Source organism: Ambystoma mexicanum, chromosome 2p (genome assembly GCF_040938575.1).
Source record: "Ambystoma mexicanum isolate Mex_15411 chromosome 2p, UKY_AmexF1_1, whole genome shotgun sequence".
In the NCBI taxonomy this organism is placed as follows: Eukaryota; Metazoa; Chordata; class Amphibia; order Caudata; family Ambystomatidae; genus Ambystoma; species Ambystoma mexicanum.
Window position 1 is genome coordinate 748,380,249 of NC_090923.1, and position 18,725 is coordinate 748,398,973.

At 46.0% G+C, this 18,725-nt stretch overlaps 1 protein-coding gene across 1 annotated transcript in view; it reads left to right on the forward strand.

Annotated features, from left to right (window-relative positions):
* Window positions 1-879: 879 nt before the first annotated feature.
* B3GNT8 (UDP-GlcNAc:betaGal beta-1,3-N-acetylglucosaminyltransferase 8) overlaps window positions 880-18,725 on the forward strand; it is a 176,304-nt gene continuing 158,458 nt past the window's right edge. Inside the window, exon 1 of the mRNA XM_069644386.1 lies at window positions 880-1,170. The gene's annotated coding sequence lies outside the window, so the exon portion shown is untranslated. The remainder of the gene's footprint in view (window positions 1,171-18,725) is intronic.

The window sequence follows — 18,725 nt, forward strand, 5'->3', positions numbered from 1 at the left end:
TCTCTGCCCATTGTTTTGACAGTAGTGATACAAGATCCTCAGGCCACTTCATCCGCTCCTTCCCCCATTGGGAGGTTTGCACAGTAGCTATCCCACCTGCACTGTTGATTTAAACTCACGACCCGTCGATCAAGTTTCCCCGTTTTCATTTAGCAGTAATTTTGTGGAGGCTCTCTAGGAAGAACCCGCATTGGCCCAGGCCCTCGCCCAATGATGGCCATTTCAGTAAACAACACCCGTTACATAACTTATATCACTGTTGTGGGGGTGGGCTGGGCGAGGGGTGTTGTAGAAGCAGGGCCAGCCCTGGAGTACATATGAATAAAGAAACGTCTTTCATCCCTTCATACTCCTTTCTTCACATTACTTGATTTCTGCCACATATCGTTTCCTGGCGGGAAATTAGAGAAAGCGACATTAAGAAAAGCAAACAAATAAATCCCAAACTGGGAAATAGAGACGAGCATTGGTAAAAATAAATTATGCGAGAGAATGAGGAAGAAAGGGCAAAGAAGCCACAAAAAGAAAGTAAAAAACTAGGCAGAATGGTGTGAACCAGAGAGAGAGAAACAAAGAAACGAAGAAAGCAAGAGAGAAGCGATTGAAAGAGGGAGACAGAGAAACACTCAGCGAGAGAGAGAAAGAAGAGAGCGAAAGAAAAAAAGAAGAGGGGGAAAAGGAGTAAGGAAAGACTGAAGGAAGAATGCTACGAATAAATGTGTAGCGAGGAGGAACTAGGGAGGAAAGAGACTAGTAGAAGAAAAATAAGGAATGCAAATAAAGAGCAGGAAGCCAGGGCAGAAATCGAGCCGCCAAGAAGGAAAAGCCGATGAAAGAACAAAACTGGGAGGAGTCGGGGGTGGGGCAGGGAGCGGCCGTACGGGAGAGGAGCGGGGATGGAATGGAGAGCTGAGAACACGACTAGGGGACGGGAGCGACACGCCACGGGTAAACAGCAGAGAGCTGAGAGCCTGAGGCGCCAGGCGGAAACGGCGAGGGCCGCGGGTCTGCCCCTGCCAGAGAGCGCGGGGCCAAGCGTGAAGAGCGTGAAGGAGAAAAGCCCGAAACCCAGGAAGGGGAGCAGGAGGGGCTTCTGCATCTGTCTGGGACGCTGGGAGGCAGTCTCCTCCTGCTCGTCGCGCCCCTAACTTTGCCACCCTTCGCAGCAAGGTAGGTCTTTTTGCCCTTCCGACTCTACCCGCCGCCTGCGTGCGTTTCCTGTCAGACCACATTCGCTCTTTTTCCATTCACAGGGGAAAAAGACGCCGTCAGGCGGATACATGAGGAGCCGTGGGCAAGCTTTCGGTTTGTGTATCTGTCTGGGATGAAACCATCGTACCTCTCAGAAGTGTTCGTATAATGGTCCCACTTCAGACAACCGAGTCAGCGAGGGGTCGGGAGTGGGGGGCAGGTAGCCTCCGCTAACGTAGAATGGTTGCCGCAGGACATATATGTTTTAAATAGTAAATGCAATGAACGGGCGAACTCTTCAAAAGATTCAATGGGAATAACAATTGCAGCGAGTGATGGGGCGACATGTGTGTAGAACGTTTAGATTGGCCTGGTGGCGCGAGCTCGAAGAGAAAGCAAATGGTTAGGGAGACTTAGAGAAACCTGCAGGGAATAAAGCAAAGATCAAGAGGAATTAACATAAGAGTTTTAAAAGGAGTGGCTGGTGCTGTCCCGCAATAATCTACAGCTATTAACCACCTCGCTGCTTTCTTATGTAAGCACCGACAGGTGTCTCGGACTGTTTTTGCCAGCTGTATGACAAGGGGCGGTTGTGGGCGAGGGGGGTGGGTGGGAGACACATCATGCTGAACACGTCGGCGCCGATTGTCCCTTAAGTGTTTGTTAAACAATGGCATTAAAATATAAAGGGAAGTTTTCCAACAGGACCACCTTTGTAGTGTCTCCACAGTCTTCCATGCGGAGCGGAGGCAGCCTGAGATAGAGTCAGTGAGATATGACATGTTATTTATAACATGCTTAATACCCAGAGGTTGGTTTCTGAGCGCGGACCCGGGGATCGAACTTGTGGTGCTCCCTGTCGTCTTGCTTCCAAGGTGAGCACATTGCCCCTGAGCTATCCTCCCGAGTTAATAGTGAGGACAACAGGAGCTTCTGTGAAGGGTGGCTAGACAAGGTGAGAAGGAGGGGCAGAGAGTCTGTGATGAATGGAGGTGAGTGAGGGCAGCAGCAGAGGCTCCTGTGAGGGATGGGTGGACCGAGTGAGAAGGAGTGGCAGAGAGTCTGTATTGAATGGACGTGTGTGAAGCAGGCTAGGACTGGCCTATAGGGCAATAGGGCAATGCCCAAACCAAAAACACAAAATGCTAGCGCAGGCACGTTTTTTTTGGGTCAAATTGGGGCACTTTTTTGGCCCATGTGGGCCAGGTTAATAAGTTACTTCTCCATGCAGCTAGTAGTTTTGACCAGTGTTAATGAATACATATTCTTTAAAATGCACAATTTGCATCACATTTATCAAAAACCTCCCCCTTGGGTACTACTCAAACAGTCACAAAAGGAATGAATTGCCATTTCCAACTGTGGGTCACATTTTGATTGGTGACCGAGACAATTTTATGCCCCAGTTCAACCCTGGTGTGAGGGCAGCAGGGGCTTATGTGATGGATGGGTGGACAGAGAAGGAGTGGCATAGAGTCTGTGATGAGTGGACGCCGGTGAGGTGAGGGCAGCAGGGGCTTCTGTGATGGATGGGTGAACAGAGAAGGAGTGGCACAGAGTCTGTGATGAGTGGACGCCGGTGAGGTGAGGGCAGCAGGGGCTTCTGTGATGGATGGGTGAACAGAGAAGGAGTGGCACAGAGTCTGTGATGAGTGGACGCCCGTGAGGGCAGCAGGGGCTTCTGTGATGGATGGGTGGACAGAGAAAAAGTGGCATAGAGTCTGTGATGAGTGGACGTTTGTGAGGGCAACAGGCTTATGTGAAGGATGGGTGGACAGAGTGAGAAGGAGAGACAGGGAGTCTGTGATGAACGGAGGGAGGTGAGTGTGAGTGTGAGTGCAGCAGGGGCATCTGTGATGGGCGGGGGACAGAGTGAGAAGGAGAGACAGGGAGTCTATGATGAACAGAGGTGAGTGTGAGTGCAACAGGGGCATCTGTGATGGATAGGTGGACAGGGTGAGAAGGAGAGACAGGGAGTCTGTGATGAACGAAGGTGAGTGTCGCTGCAGCAGGGGCTTCTGTGATGGATGGGTAGACAGGGTGAGGCGAGGCAGGGAGTCTGCGATGAATGGAGTGAGGTGAGTGTGAGTGCAGCAGGGGCATCTGTGATGGGCGGGGGACAGAGTGAGAAGGAGAGACAGGGAGTCTATGATGAACAGAGGTGAGTGTGAGTGCAACAGGGGCATCTGTGATGGATAGGTGGACAGGGTGAGAAGGAGAGACAGGGAGTCTGTGATGAACGAAGGTGAGTGTCGGTGCAGCAGGGGCTTCTGTGATGGATGGGTAGACAGGGTGAGGCGAGGCAGGGAGTCTGCGATGAATGGAGTGAGGTGAGTGTGAGTGCAGCAGGGGCATCTGTGATGGGCGGGGGACAGAGTGAGAAGGAGAGACAGGGAGTCTGTGATGAACAGAGGTGAGTGTGAGTGCAGCAGGGGCATCTGTGATGGATAGGTGGACAGGGTGTGAAGGAGAGACAGGGAGTCTGTGATGAATGGAGGTGAGTGTGAGTGCACCAGGGGCTTCTGTGATGGATGGGTGGACATTGTGAGAAAGGAGTAAGTGATGAACAGAGGTGAGTGTGAGTGCAGCAGGGGCATCTGTGATGGATAGGTGGACAGGGTGAGAAGGAGAGACAGGGAGTCTGTGATGAACGAAGGTGAGTGTCAGTGCAGCAGGGGCTTCTGTGATGGATGGGTAGACAGGGTGAGGCGAGACAGGGAGTCTGCGATGAATGGAGCTGAGTGTGAGTGCACCAGGGGCTTCTGTGATGGATGGGTGGACATTGTGAGAAAGGAGTAAGTAATGAACAGAGGTGAGTGTGAGTGCATCAGGGGCTTCTGTGATGGATGGGTGGACAGAGTGAGAAGGAGAGACAGGGAGCCATTGATGAATGGAGGCAGAGTGTGAGGGCTGCAGGAGATTCTGTAATGGATGGGTGGACAGAGAAGGAGTGGCATAGAGTCTGTGATGAGTGGACGTGTGTGAGGGCAACAGGCTTATGTGAAGGATGGGTGGACAGAGTGAGAAGGAGATACAGGGAGTCTGTGATGAACGGAGGTGAGTGTGAGTGCACCAGGGGCTTCTGTGATGGATGGGTGGACAGAGTGAGAAGGAGAGACAGGGAGTCCTTGATGAACAGAGGTGATTGTGAGTGCATCAGGGCTTCTATGATGGATGCGTGGACAGGGTGAGAAAGGAGTATGTGATGAACACAGTTGAGTGTGAGGGCAGCAGGTGCTTCTGTGATGGATAGGTGGACAGAGTGGGAAGGAGAGACGGAGTCATTGATGAATGGAGGTAGAGTGTGAGGGCAGCACGAGATTCTGTAAAGGATGGGTGAACAGAGTGAGAAGGAGTGAGAGAGGGTTTGTGATTAATGGATTGGCAGGCTGCGAAGCAGAGGAGAGACAGAGTCTGAATTGAGGGAGAGGGTGACGAAAGAACATATTGCCTGGTGAATGGTGGGGCAGGTTAACTAGGTGGGACAGGGAGTATATGGTGCGTTTATTTTTTGTGCGTGCCATTTGCTGCTGTCATTTTTACCACTTTGTTGTGCAAAGTGGGTGTTCACCTCACTTTCCTTACCACTGCTGTAGTTTTTCTATTTTTAATTGAAACCGCCCCTCCCATAAAATTCTGGGGCAATCCTATGACAAAGGCTCATAGACCAGCATTGCCCACCACACCCCTCTCAATGAGGACTCCACCTGCGTGCTGCACCAAGACCCCATCTGTCTCAGTTGAGGAGAACCCTCCCTGCTCAGCTTCCTGGACCTGTCTTAAAGACCCTTCTTTTCGAGGGAGCATCACCCATCTAGTGTCCATCTAGTTCATCCCACTTACATCGGGGAGATCAATCTGTCTAAAAGGAGACCTCCGCATGTCCTCTTCGCCCCATATCCTGCGGCGCCCCCCTGGGTTCTATCACTATATCCTGCCACATGGTATCAACACTAGTAGGCAAGCCTTCGTGTGTTCTGTGAAATCGCACTACCACAAGCGAAGTACAGTTCTGCCTCAAAATGTAGTCCATGAAAGATATTCACCGGCCGAGGTCCTTCATAAACCATAGTCAAACCTGGAATTCAGACAGTTACGTGAAAATGAATGCGACCAAAAATGGAATTGGAGCTTCTGCCCGGCAGGCCCTCTGAACCACTGGAGTAATCCTGCCTGTTGGGCATGGCCCGGGAGGGTTTTTATGTCTGCTCTTACCCACTGCCTCATGTCCCTTGATTTTTGATATTGTTCACGTCAAGGGTCATTTGATCAAAAAGTCAGAAGCAATCTGGCATCAGAAGAGACCCCGCTGCAAGGTTAAGCCCGCCCTCCCTGCCTCCATTTTCTACTCCACTTTACAAGCCCCAGTTCTTAGCTTAGTTCAGCTCTCCTGCCCGGCCTACCAGCCATCACCATGGCGCCATTGAAGGATGGGTTTCAAGCAGCCGCCGCCCTCAGTGCAGGCCATAAAATATTCAGGAATATCTTCCCATCCTTAGGAAGCCTCACTGACTCCACGTTTCGGCTCGCATCGAGTTTACAACTTATTGTATTATTTATAAGGCCATCAACTACAATAGATGGAGCACCATACAGATAACCAGCCTGATGCTGGTCCGCCCATGGTCACACCCTCTCACGATTCTTCATGTGTGCTCCTAGACCTGGAACGCCCGGCCCTTGGCTCAAAGACTTCCCATTTCATGCCTACTATGATTCAGGAAAAACATATACACCCACTTGTTGCTGCAGTGCCTTCCCCAGCCACAGTATTACCACTGCTTAACCCTCTGCTAGGCGGCACACCCATCTCTGATTAATCTATATTCCCCCAGAATGCACTGCGCCCTGATGCTACAGGTGTATCACACCAATTTACTCTCTAGACTAATCTAATCCCACGTGCTGATGCAGTGCCTTCCACAGCCACAATGTTGCCACTGCTTAACCATCTCCTACGAGGCACTCCCATCTCTGTGATTAATCTAGATCCCCCCAGAATGCACTGCACCCTGATGTTACATTTGGTATTTGGTATTTGGCACCTCCTTACTCTCTAGTCTATTCTTGAGACCCACGTGTTCCTGCGGTGCCTTTCACAGCCACAGTGTTGTTACTGCTTAACCCTTTGCTACACTGCACAACCATCTCTGATTGATCTATATTCCCCCAGAATGCCTTACTCCTTGATGCTACAGGTATTTGACACCTCCTTACTCTCTAGACTAAGCTTGGGTCCCACTGGTTGATGTTGTGCCTTCCCCAGCCACAGTGTTTTCATTGTTAAATCCTCTGCTACGCGGCAAGCACATCTCTGATTGGTCTGTTTTTTCCAGAATGCACTGGCCTGATGCCAAAGGTATGTGGCACCTCCTTACTCTGTAGCGTAGTCTTGAGACCCACGTGTTCCTGCAGTGTCTTCCCCAGCCACTGTCTTGACACTGCTTAACCCCCTGCTGCGCGGCACAGCCATCTCGAATTGGCCCGTGTTCCCCAGAATGCACTGCACCCTGATGCTACTGGCCTACGATGTCTCCTTGCTTTCTACCCTAGTCGTGAGTCTAATCGCCTGCTTTACATAACCTAGATCTTGCTTGTCGATTCTAATGTACTATTTCAGGCATGACTCATCTGCATACGTGTCCTGTAGATTACATCCGTGTCTCATGTTCTAAAATACCCCACGCCACTTGCCACGTAACACTGAGCTGTTTTGCTTCCTCATTTCTTTGTAAGGTGCAACATACCCTTTAGGACAGTAGTCTTCAAACTTTTTAGGACTGGCCCGCCTAAGCAAAATGTTCGCAGGCCGGCCCCCCCCAAAAATGCCACATGGACATTAAGTCCAAATGGCGATGAACTATTGTGCGCCATCCCCGCACCCTACTCCCATCACAGTCTATGGGCTTCTTCATCCAGTGGTCGAAGTGTACGAAAAGAAGTAGTGGAACTATGTTTCCTACTGGTCTGCACCGCTCCCACAAACCCCATCGCCACAGTGGTGCACAATACAAATCCCAAAACACATGTTCCTGCTGCTTAAGGGAACGTCCACTGCAGTGCACTGACAGTGCAAGTTTCAACGTCTTCCTACACTTTTATTTTAAAACTAAATCGCTCCAGAACGGTTTCTTTTTAAAATAAAAATATAGGAACGGTAAAACCTAATTAAAAGAATAGAGGAGCACCGCTCCCGACCGCTCCTGCCCACTTCGACCACTGTCTTCATCCCACTCTTATCCAGTACCTGGGCTCTCCCCACCCCACCACAATCCCTGGGCTCTCCCCACTCTGCTCCCACCACCATCCCATGGCTGCTGCCCATGGCTGCTGCCCATCTTGCTCCCACCACAGACCCCGTGCTCCTCCACCCTGCTCCCAGCACAGTCCAAGGGCCAGAGCCGGCTGGTGATTTTTTAAAGTGGAGGGTCATAAATGTTTCCCCCAAATATGCCATAGCGACCAAGCGTAGCAAGGGAACCCGAACCAATCAAGGGGGGTTCTGCCCCAGCCTTGCATGGCTCAGTGAGCATGTGCGGCTGGGGAACTGAACTGTCAAAGGGAAACAGTGTTTCGCTTTTACAGTTCAGCCAGCCCAGGAGCACTCGCTCAGCTGGAAAAAGCAGCTAAGGGAGTGCTCAATGTTTCACTGGTTTGGCTGCTCAGCTCCTCCAAAATGGATGAGGGGGCCACTGGGTCAACACCCCCTTGCCCATTATGGATGAGCCACCAGGCTCGGACTGGCCTATAGGGCAATAGGGCAACGCCCATACCAAAAATGCAAAATGCTAGTGTAGGCCAGTTTTTGGTCAAAATGGGCCTTTTTTTTGGACCAATGTGGGCCAGTTTGATGAGTTACTTCACTATGCAGCCAGTAGATTTGACCATTGTTGCTGAATACATATTCTTTAAATATCACAATTTGCTTACATTTTAGCAACCCCCCCCCCAGGTACTATTCAGTCTGTCACTAAAGGAATGAATTGCCATTTGCAACTTTTTCATTGGTGCCCAAAACAGTTGTATGCATGCGGTGCCCAAGACAGTCCGACCTTGTGGGCCACTATTACCCATTTCCTCCATTTAAAAAAAAAAAATGTTTTAATACTTCGGGCTGAGTTCTCGCACCCCCGCTGTTTGAAGACCCCTGCTCTAGGACCAGTTTACCACCAGAAAAACAGCCCAAATAATGCACAAAATACATGAAACTTAACTGCACGTAACACCAAATAAAACACACACCAGAACGCAGAGCATGCTTACACATAAAACACACCAGAACGCAGAGCATGCTTACCCATAGAAAAACACCAGAATGCAGGGCATGCTTACACATAGAAACACACCAGAACGCAGAGCATGTTTACACATACGAACACACCAGAACGCGGAGCATGCTTACACATAAAACACACCAGAACGCAGAGCATGATTACACATAGAAACACACCAGAACGCAGAGCATGCTTACACATAAAACACAGCAGAACGCAGAGCATGCTTACACATAAAACACACCAGAATGCAGAGTATGCTTACACATAGAAACATACTAGAATGCATAGCATGCTTACACATAAAACACTGCAGAACGCATAGCATGCTTACACATAGAAACACACCAGAATGCATAGCATGCTTACACATAGAAACACAGCAGAATGCAGCGAATGCTTACCCATAGAAACACAGCAGAACGCAGAGCATGCTTACACATAGAAACACAGCAGAATGCAGAGTATGCTTACACATAGAAACACAGCAGAACGCAGAGCATGCTTACCCATAGAAACACAGCAGAATGCAGAGCATGCTTACACATAACACACCAGAATGCAGAGCTTGCTTACACATAAAAAAACACACCAGAACGCATAGCATGCTTACACATAAAACACACCAGAATGCATAGCATGCTTACACATAAAAACACAGCAGAACACAGAGCATGCTTACCCATAGAAACACAGCAGAACGCAGAGCATGCTTACCCTAGAAACACAGCAGAACACAGAGCATGCTTACCCATAGAAACACAGCAGAATGCATAGCATGCTCACACATAGCAACACACCAGAATGCATAGCATGCTTACCCATAAAACACAGCAGAACGCAGAGCATGCTTACACATAGAAACACATCAGAACGCAGAGCATGCTTACACATAGAAACACACCAGAATGCATAGCATGCTTACACATAGCAACACACCAGAATGCATAGCATGCTTACACATAAAACACAGCAGAACGCAGAGCATGCTTACACATAGAAACACATCAGAACACAGAGCATGCTTACACATAGAAACACACCAGAACGCAGAGCATGCTTACACATAAAAACACACCAGAACGCAAATCATGCTTACATATAGAAACACACCAGAACGCAGACCAAAAACACATAACACGTCCATTGTAAAAAGTGTATTGTATTTCATTGTAAAAAGTGTATTCGTTGATGATAGGTTTCAGTTTAAACCGTACAGTAAAAACGTTTAAAAAGAAAACTAAAACAAATTCTGTGACACACACCATTGCTGCGCCACCGAAAACTGGTTGAATCCGAAAATAATTGTCCTTGGTCACTATAGATACAGTCATCAAAGATTTTATTTTTTCATTGCCTTTTTAGTTGTTTACACGTGTTTCGGCCCCTCAAGGGCCTTTTTCAAAACAGAAACTTGTTTGTTGGGCAACTTATGTTCATGCTCTACCAATTATTATACAAATATGTTTTAGATATAAAATAAAGTTTGTAAAGAAATTAAATATAACCATGTGTTTAGAGGAAAGAAAAAAACAGGTGTTGTAGTCACCATTAATTTACAGAAATGTACATGCATCAAGGTAATGAACAAAACATGGGACAAAGTAAAATGACATAAAAAGAAAGGGAGAAAAAAGAAAAAACAGAAAAAAATATATATGTAAGAAATTTTGAATGTGCGCATAAGATATCTCACCGTATTTCCCTTCATTATACTATCAATACCCCCATCTACCTATATCCATATTGAAATCTCCTTTCTGATTAGATACAATCAAATGAATTGTGGATCCGAATATCAGCACAGTTTTGTTCGTAATCCCTTAATCTTAAATAATTGCCCCTTTCTAAGCAGACATCTGGTACAATTTAACTTAGCCCCGGTTGTGAATGGTAAAAACTGCTTACCGAATTCGCGGTCGGATGAATCGCGGGTTAATCCCTATAAAAAGTGAAAGCAATATGCTCAAGGATCCGTATTCTGTATTATTATCAAATTAGCATGTTTTGTGAGTAATCTTTGTAATGAATTCAAACCATTCTTTGAAACATGTATTTATCGTCTGAGCCGTTTGTCTCTATTGGCATTTGAATGAATTTATATTTTGTAATTACTTCAAACGCGCGTCCGTACAGATGCTTAGTCTGTTACAGAGACACGTAGGAGTAACCACAAGACTCGCGAAAGGCACGCGCGAGCCTCATTACTGTTGCTAACAATGAATTCCTGAGCGCGTTATCACACAAAAGGGGCGCGGACAGAAATGTACGACCCCCGGCCCTATCTTACCTGTTTCAGCGCTGCGGACCTGTTTACTCGCGTCGGCACCAGTGTATGTGAAAGGCACGTGAAAGGAACTCGAATGGAGATAAAAGACAATATAAACTGTCGCTCGAAATGTACAGTATATGCCGTGATATGTGTATGTAAACGAATATATATTGGAAGTACAATAAGAGAAGTGAGAATACGTATTTGAGAACATTTTGCAACAGTGGGGAGCCAGGATCCAACCTTGCCGCTGGCCCAACACTGGCAACTAGAACATCAGATGGATGACAAAAAGAAACTGAAATTTGTCGGTCTACAGAAAGTGAAAATGGACAGAAGACGAGGAAACCTGGAGCAGAAACTGAGACGGATGGAAGCAAGAACTATTTGTAAATTTACATCGATTGAGTTTGGTTTGAATCAGGATAATGAGATGATTCATTTTCTTTAACAGTAGATGCAATGGAAACAAGTGGGTCTTTTTGCTCCAGCACGAAGTACTGTTTCAATAATCAATCTGTATAATCTACAATATGAAAATCATGTAAATGGTTATGTATATATGTGAGGAATCTCTATATGTGTTCGTATAATGTGTTAATGTATAGGTGAAGCAAACAAAGAAGAACAATCGGGAAATTCACAGAAATTGAATCCGACAAGTGGTAATGTGTGTTTCAGCGATCACCCTTATCTCAGTTTTTTTTTTGGTTTATCATGTTTTAACTGCTCTTGCTATATATATAGATCAGTCCAATTATGGGTGACCTAAGATGAAAAATTGAATGAGCGCTATGAGACATGTATGGCACAGGCAGAATTACTGCTTAATAGGAGTGTGCAGCATCTGGTACAAAGCCTATCAACGTATAATTAACGTTACGATCCATGACTTTCTTCGAATTTAAGAGAATAGAATGCAAATATATGCATAATTTACGTTTCTAAAAATGCTTTACAAGTTAAATAATTGTACTGGCGAATCCATATTAGTACAGAACTAGTCTCAGTAACATATGTGTTATTTGTGTTTCAATATACTCTCACCAGTTCAAATCCGCTCCAACATGGCGGCCGCAGATGTCTAGAGTAGACATGAATGAGGGACAACTCACGTTGTCATAGAAACAGATATACAGCGCAGGGCGCACACCCAGTGCCTTTCACGTACACTGGTGCCGACGTGTGTTAACAGGTCAGCAGCGCTGAAAGAGGTAAGAGAGGGCCGGGAGTCGTACATTTCTGTCCGCGCCCCTTTCGTGTGATAACGTGCTCAGAAATTCATTGTTAGCAACAGTAGTGAGGCTCGCGCGTGCCTTTCGCAAGTCTTGTGGTTACTCATACGTGTCTCCGTAACAGACTAAGCATACAGGACGTGCATTTGTTGTAATTACAAAATATAAATTAATTCAAATGCCAATAGAGGCAAACGGCTCAGACGATAAATACATGTTTCAAAGAATGGTTTGAATTCATTACAAAGATTACTCACAGAACATGCTAATTTGATAATAATACAGAATACGGATCCTTGAGCATACTGCTTTCACTTTTTATAGGGGTTAACCCGTGATTCATCCGACTGCGAATTCGGTAAGCAGTTTTTACCATTCACAACCGGGGCTAAATTAAATTGTACCAGATGTCTGCTTCGAAAGGGGCAATTATTTAAGATTAAGGGATTACGAACAAAACGGTGCTGATATTCAGGACCACAATTCATTTGATTGTATCTAATCAGAAAGGAGAATTCAATATGGATATAGGTAGATGGGGGTACTGATTAAAGGTAACACCAAATGGAATAATTAGAATATTGAAGGGAAATACGGTGGGATATCTTATGCACACATTCAAAATTTCTTACATATATATTTTTTTCTGTTTTCTCTTTTTTCTCCGTTTCTTTTTATGTCATTTTACTTTGTCCCATGTTTTATTCACTGCCTTGATGCATGTACATTTCTGTAAATTAATGGTGACTACAACACCTGTTTTTTTCTTTCCTCTAAACACATGGTTATATTTAATTTCTTTACAAACGTTATTTTATATCTAAAACATATTTGTATAATAATTGGTAGAGCATGAACATAATTTGCCCAACAAGCAAGTTTCTGTTTTGACAAAGGCCCTTGAGAGGCCGAAACATGTGTAAACAACTAAAAGAGCAATGAAAAAATAAAATCTTTGATGACTGTAACCATAGTGACCAAGGACATTTATTTTCGGGGTTAACCAGTTTTCGGTGGTGCAGCAAAGGTGTGTGTCACAGAATTTGCATCAGAAACCAAGGAGGGGAAGGGTGGGGGGGATTGGACCTTCCTTGAACTATCACACCAGCGCAACACCATACCAATAGGTGGCACATTGGGGTCGCCGGCATAAGAAGCTGTACCCAGAACAAACCCCCAAAATATACTAAGGTACTTAAAAAGAAAACTAGTTTCCATTATTTACATGCTTAAAAGTTTACAGCAGAAAACACAGTGTAACACGCACCTACACGTCACAAAGCACAGAACAAAACAACCCCCACCCCCAAATAACATTGCCTACATAGCAACTCAGAAGGCAGCAGAACAAAATAAAACCTTACAAGTGACATAAGATACCACTGCAGAGCAAAGCCTGCCATGAAATGGATTCTGTTAAGCAGTGAGGTGTCCAGGGAGGCGCCAAGCGCGTTATACCCACAATCTAGCTATCGTAACATGCACCGTACTACCCATGAATAATACACGGGACACGTGCCCTGAAATAACATGAAGCCGCCACGCATAAAATGAGTGCCTGGCCCCGGATTCATGTCATGAGTTACACCCAGTGTTCGACAAGTGCCTGCTCAGCATACAATGCCCCGGGCACATCTCTACAGGCAGCAGGTGCACTGACCTACTGCGCTGTGCCACTGAAACTGGAGCCTGCGAGTGTATGCAGTTTCCACACAGGTGTATGCAGGAGGTGCATTATCCTTCTGAGCCACAGCAGGGTAATTCAGCAAGCGGCGACAAAGCCAATGGTTTTGGTTGCTGCATGGTGGAAAGATGTTCTGAGTTCAGGCCTGCAGACAGACTTCGGGAGATGGGGGATGTGCCCGGGGCATTGTATGCTGAGCAGGCACTTGTCGAACACTGGGTGAATGAATTAATACAAATGTGATGCTTGTGGAATGAAAGAGCGCCAGGGCGGGTGTGAAAAGGTCTGATCATGAGCATCAATGAATATGTAAGTGAATGCTGTGGCTGGAGGAAGAAATGAAAGATTCTGAAGATGAATGAATGAATGAATGAATGAATGGACGTTTAAGGGCATAAGCTAGTGGACAGATACATGCATAAGTGTGGCATGGTTGCATGGTTTATTGAATACGCATGTAGGGATGGATGCATGCGTGCGAGGATGGGAAAATCAATGAACATGTTGGAATGGGCGAACGAGCAGGTGTGGGGCTTCAGTGCAAAGCTGACAGCAATGATGTGCCCCAGCACTCCAATGTTTCCTGTCCAGGAAGGTTCGAGCATGAGTGACACAGCGTGCAGTGATGGCCAAGAAGGCGAGAGGATGCTTGAAGGTCGCCCGGCAGCAGCCAACCAGATCTGTTTCCATAGCTTGAATTTGCGGGGAGAGTAAAAGGTGTGCATTGGGTGCTCCTCCCGCCAGCAGCCCTGTCCTAGAACACTCTTGAGCCCAACCCACATAGTGGCAAAGGCAGCTTTTGGTGCCGAGAGGTGCAGGGTCTCCCGAGGGGGAAGAAACATTCTTAACAATTCAACTTTTTTAGAGGAGGGGTATTAATATTCCTCATGCATTAGCGCGAATGATGGAGTATATCAAGGGAGCCATAAGTAATGTAAGAGGGTTCCGGCACCCACCACACCCCCCAGACAATTTATTTAAACAAATGAGTTGAAATGGTGCATTTTCCAGCACAATGTTTGAGAAAATTGGATTAAAAACCCTTTCATTGTACAATTGGTTCAGTAGGGTAACGTATGAACAAATCTGTAGATGCCAGGTCAACAACAGTACATAGGAGCAGTTTACAACATGTGTGTGATCTCTGTGCCCGCATCATATGCCAGTATTTCCAATGTAAAACTCACTCTCTCTGCCTCTCACACACCCACAATAAATGCCAACACGTTTTCATACAGTGATCAGTCATCTCTCCTGTCTTGGGCAGCGGGATTCAGGATGCCTGGCACTGGTCGCTTGGCAATGGAAGTAGTAACACATTTCTTGCCCCCTGCTGGGATCTGAACTTGGTTGCCAAGCAACCAGTGAGCTGCAGGGAACGGACCATGCCTGGTATCGCCCAGGCTCATAGAGGGGACTCCAGCAGCAATTTAATGGTAGATCTACATTTTTTAAACCAGACTTCGAAGAGGGCAACTGGGAGTTCACAGGGATGCAAAGAAAGGGTGCCGGGTGTCTGGCTGTCTCTTCTGCCCACTTCTGGCTCAACCACTGTACCCCATAGTTGTGTGGGCATGGGCAGTCATAGGAGAGAGGACTGGGGGAAACGGGAACTGCAAAGGCAGGCCACGAAAGAGCTGGGCACAGGAGGTTACAAACAAATAAATTAAAAAAAGAGAAGGGTCGCTACACAACACACCCGTGTCTGTGTATTCATTGGGGGCATGAATACCACAGGTCTTCATATTAACAATTTTTTTACCTACTACTATTGCATCCTTAACTACAGAGCTCAATTACCGAAAGGGTTGCCATAAATGGAAACCTATTTATAGCCCAAGTGGTCCCGAAATTGGCATTTGTTTAGCACATTTTTTATTGAGTTGAGGGTAAGAGGCAGTGTTAGGAAATAAAAGAGAGAGCCAGCGTGCAAGAACAACTGGAAATGTAACCAAGATCCACAGGGTGACACACACACATTTGGAAACAAGTGCATCTTTGCATGGTGACTATGAACAGTCACTTATTATGTATGGAGCAACACTAGTAAATCACGAGTGAGGCTTTTTTGGAATACCGTACACTGCAAACTGAATCACTCTTAGTGACTATTTTGGATGATCAGGCATAGAGAGAATTCATGATCTGTCCACGTTTGTATACTTTGGTTAAGTAGTTAAGCCAGGATTTGAGCATAGTCGAAATGTTGGTACTTCACAATGTATCGTTCCAGCTCGAAGTAGTGGAAACATCTGATGATGTTTGGGTTTGAAGTTCTACCATAATACTAAGGTTCATAGAGATGCCTTTAAAAGTACACCAGCCATGTACTAAGCCAACCTGACAATATGTAAATAATTAGTAGCTCACTGCCACCCAGTCCACACATCTAGTAGATCTACAAGAAATCTCATTTGCAGTTGCATGTTATCAAACACATTCCCCTGTTTCTGAATCGACCACAAATACTACAAGTGATGACCATGGTCCTATCCAGGCTTGACTATTGCAATAGCCTGTTCCTGTGGTTACCCAAATCACTCACCTATAGCTCCAGATTATTCAGAACAAATTGATTAATCCTGCGCCTTAAACCTAGAGATCACATCACTCCTGCTATGATTGCGCTCCACTGGCTCCCTGCCAATTCCTGCATCCAATGTTAGGCGCTGTGCCCCATCAAGCAAACTTTCTGCAAGACTGGTCCTGTGCCCCTCAATCTGTGGATGCTGACTTTCCTGAGCTTCTCGTCTGCACAGAGGATAGCACAGGGGCAATGCAAGACCACGCAGAGCAACAGAGGTTCGAATCCCGGATCCACGCTTAGCAACCGAACTCAGGTATGGTATTAGACGCGTTATAAAACACCATCTAAATAAATAAAATAAATAAAAACGTTGTGGTTGCTCGTTTCAGAAGAAGGAAACTAGATGGAGGAATTATGTAAACTGCTGACAACGCTCTATGAAATGCCCTCATTCTGGCTCTATAATGGGACTTAAGATTCACTTATTTGCAATCGCACATGGAAAATATGCCCCAGTCGTCTTCTTGCTTATCTTTTGCACTTATCCTTATGTCTGTCTCTTATCCATAGGCTCTTGCATACCCTTTGAACTTCCTCTCAGCTGCTGCTGCTATGTTTTGCCATTAACCCAGTCTTACTACCACCTGATGCTATGCCCTTGCTCTGGCAGGTGCTTAGATATTCACTGCACTCTTTCCTCCAACCTTTTGCCTTCTGTTGCTAAATTGCACTTGCCTCCACCGAATTCAGCGCACACGCTCATCTGAATTGTTTCCAAAGCCTGAGAAGGATAAAATGTGTGCCCCCATCCCCTTTTTCTTGGCAGTGCCACAAAACGGCTGTGACTGCAGTTAGCACCCCATGAATCACCCATAGATAAATAAATTATAGAAACACGTTGAGCAATACCATGTATAATTGTAGCTTTATTTTCCCCATGCTGAATGAAAGCCTACAAGTTCCAGCATTCAAAGTAATGTAAACCTATTAAGATTGTTCTCTAGAGCCAAAGTGAACTACAATGTCACAACAAGGTCCTTGTTTCACATAGCTTGCAGCTTATGCATCCCCAACATTGCTAATCACCCAGCAATTACACTTCAAGAGGTTTAGGTAGCAGTCAAGCCAGATATCTGTTCCCACCATTGATTGCGTCCCATTGTAAATGGGCTGCTGGAGGGGGTTTTAAAAAGAAAATGTGGACCTCATTAGGAGGCTGTGCGCAGATCTGCATGCGTCTTGAAAACAGTTCGAAGTAATTTCCTTCGATGGTATTACTTCGAAATTTGTCTTTGATTTTTTTGGGGGGACCCCCATGCCTCCTTGAACCTCCACTTCCATCCTGACCCCAAACACCTCCCCACCCTCTTTAACCTCTTATTCCAAAAATACATATACAATTTCGAAGCATTTCGAAGCAATAGCATTCAAGTAAATTACTTCAAAGTGTTTGTTGTTGGTAAAAACCATGGGACACCCATTAAAGTGAGAGAGGCAGGGCAGGGAAAAAGCAGGGTGGCCCATTGAGGGTTGCTTCTTGTCGACCTGCTGAATCTGCCACTGCATGCGGGTATTCTACCTGGACCCTGCCAGTCAATGAGTACAGCAAGGGAGAATTTGAAGAAACAGCAGGGGTTTGATATTTTTCGGAGAGACTATATAGGAGACCTGTCTGGAATGGGCAGACTTGGATGGAGGGCTAAGAGGCAAAAGCCCCCCACAGGCTGGCTGAATTGTTACTCCCTGGGCCAAAGCTGCAAAAATGTAAAGAAAAATAGAAAACCCTTCAAAGTCTAGCCTGCCTCTGGGCAACAGGCTGCTCTACGGCCTGCTTGACTTTCGTGTCGATGGCGTGAATGACTTGTCTTGATTTCAGCAATGTTGCACCTATGACCGGGCTGCCTCCACACATGGGACTCCACAGTGAAGTGAGAGGGACAGAAGCCTAGGTGGCAAGGGCAAGTTCATGCCATCCAACGGCAATGCACATATTTAAATGACAGATTCTCTGACCCTGGATGGTAATATTGGTGCCACTGTGGCCAAGAAACCATTAATCTGTTGCAATACTGATCCGCTTATCACAACGCCTACTTCCCAAGGAATAAGGGTCCATATCTTATTGGAATTCGCTTCGGTTTCATTCTGTAAGAAGGCTACCCCTGTGTTATGGTGAATTTCTTGATCACTGGTGAGTTCATTGCCAAAAGACTTTAATAGCACCCTAAACAGCACCCATAGACATTAATAAATGGTAGTTATAGAAATGGCTGTTGGATTGTTTGTGGTACTCCCTTTTGGGCACAGTTGAAAAACACGCATAGGAGGATGTAACATTCAGGTATTAATTGTTCGTAGATTACAAACTAAGAAGGTAATTCAGAATTAGACAGACGTTTTCATAAAATACCGCCTGGGAGAAAGTTAGTACCTGCCGGGGGTATTTATGGAATCTTCTGGAAATCTGCCCTATTCAGCGTTTAACACCAGCGCAGGCAGAATTTCTGTAATACCCATGGAAGTATTTCAGAACTACTAGTTC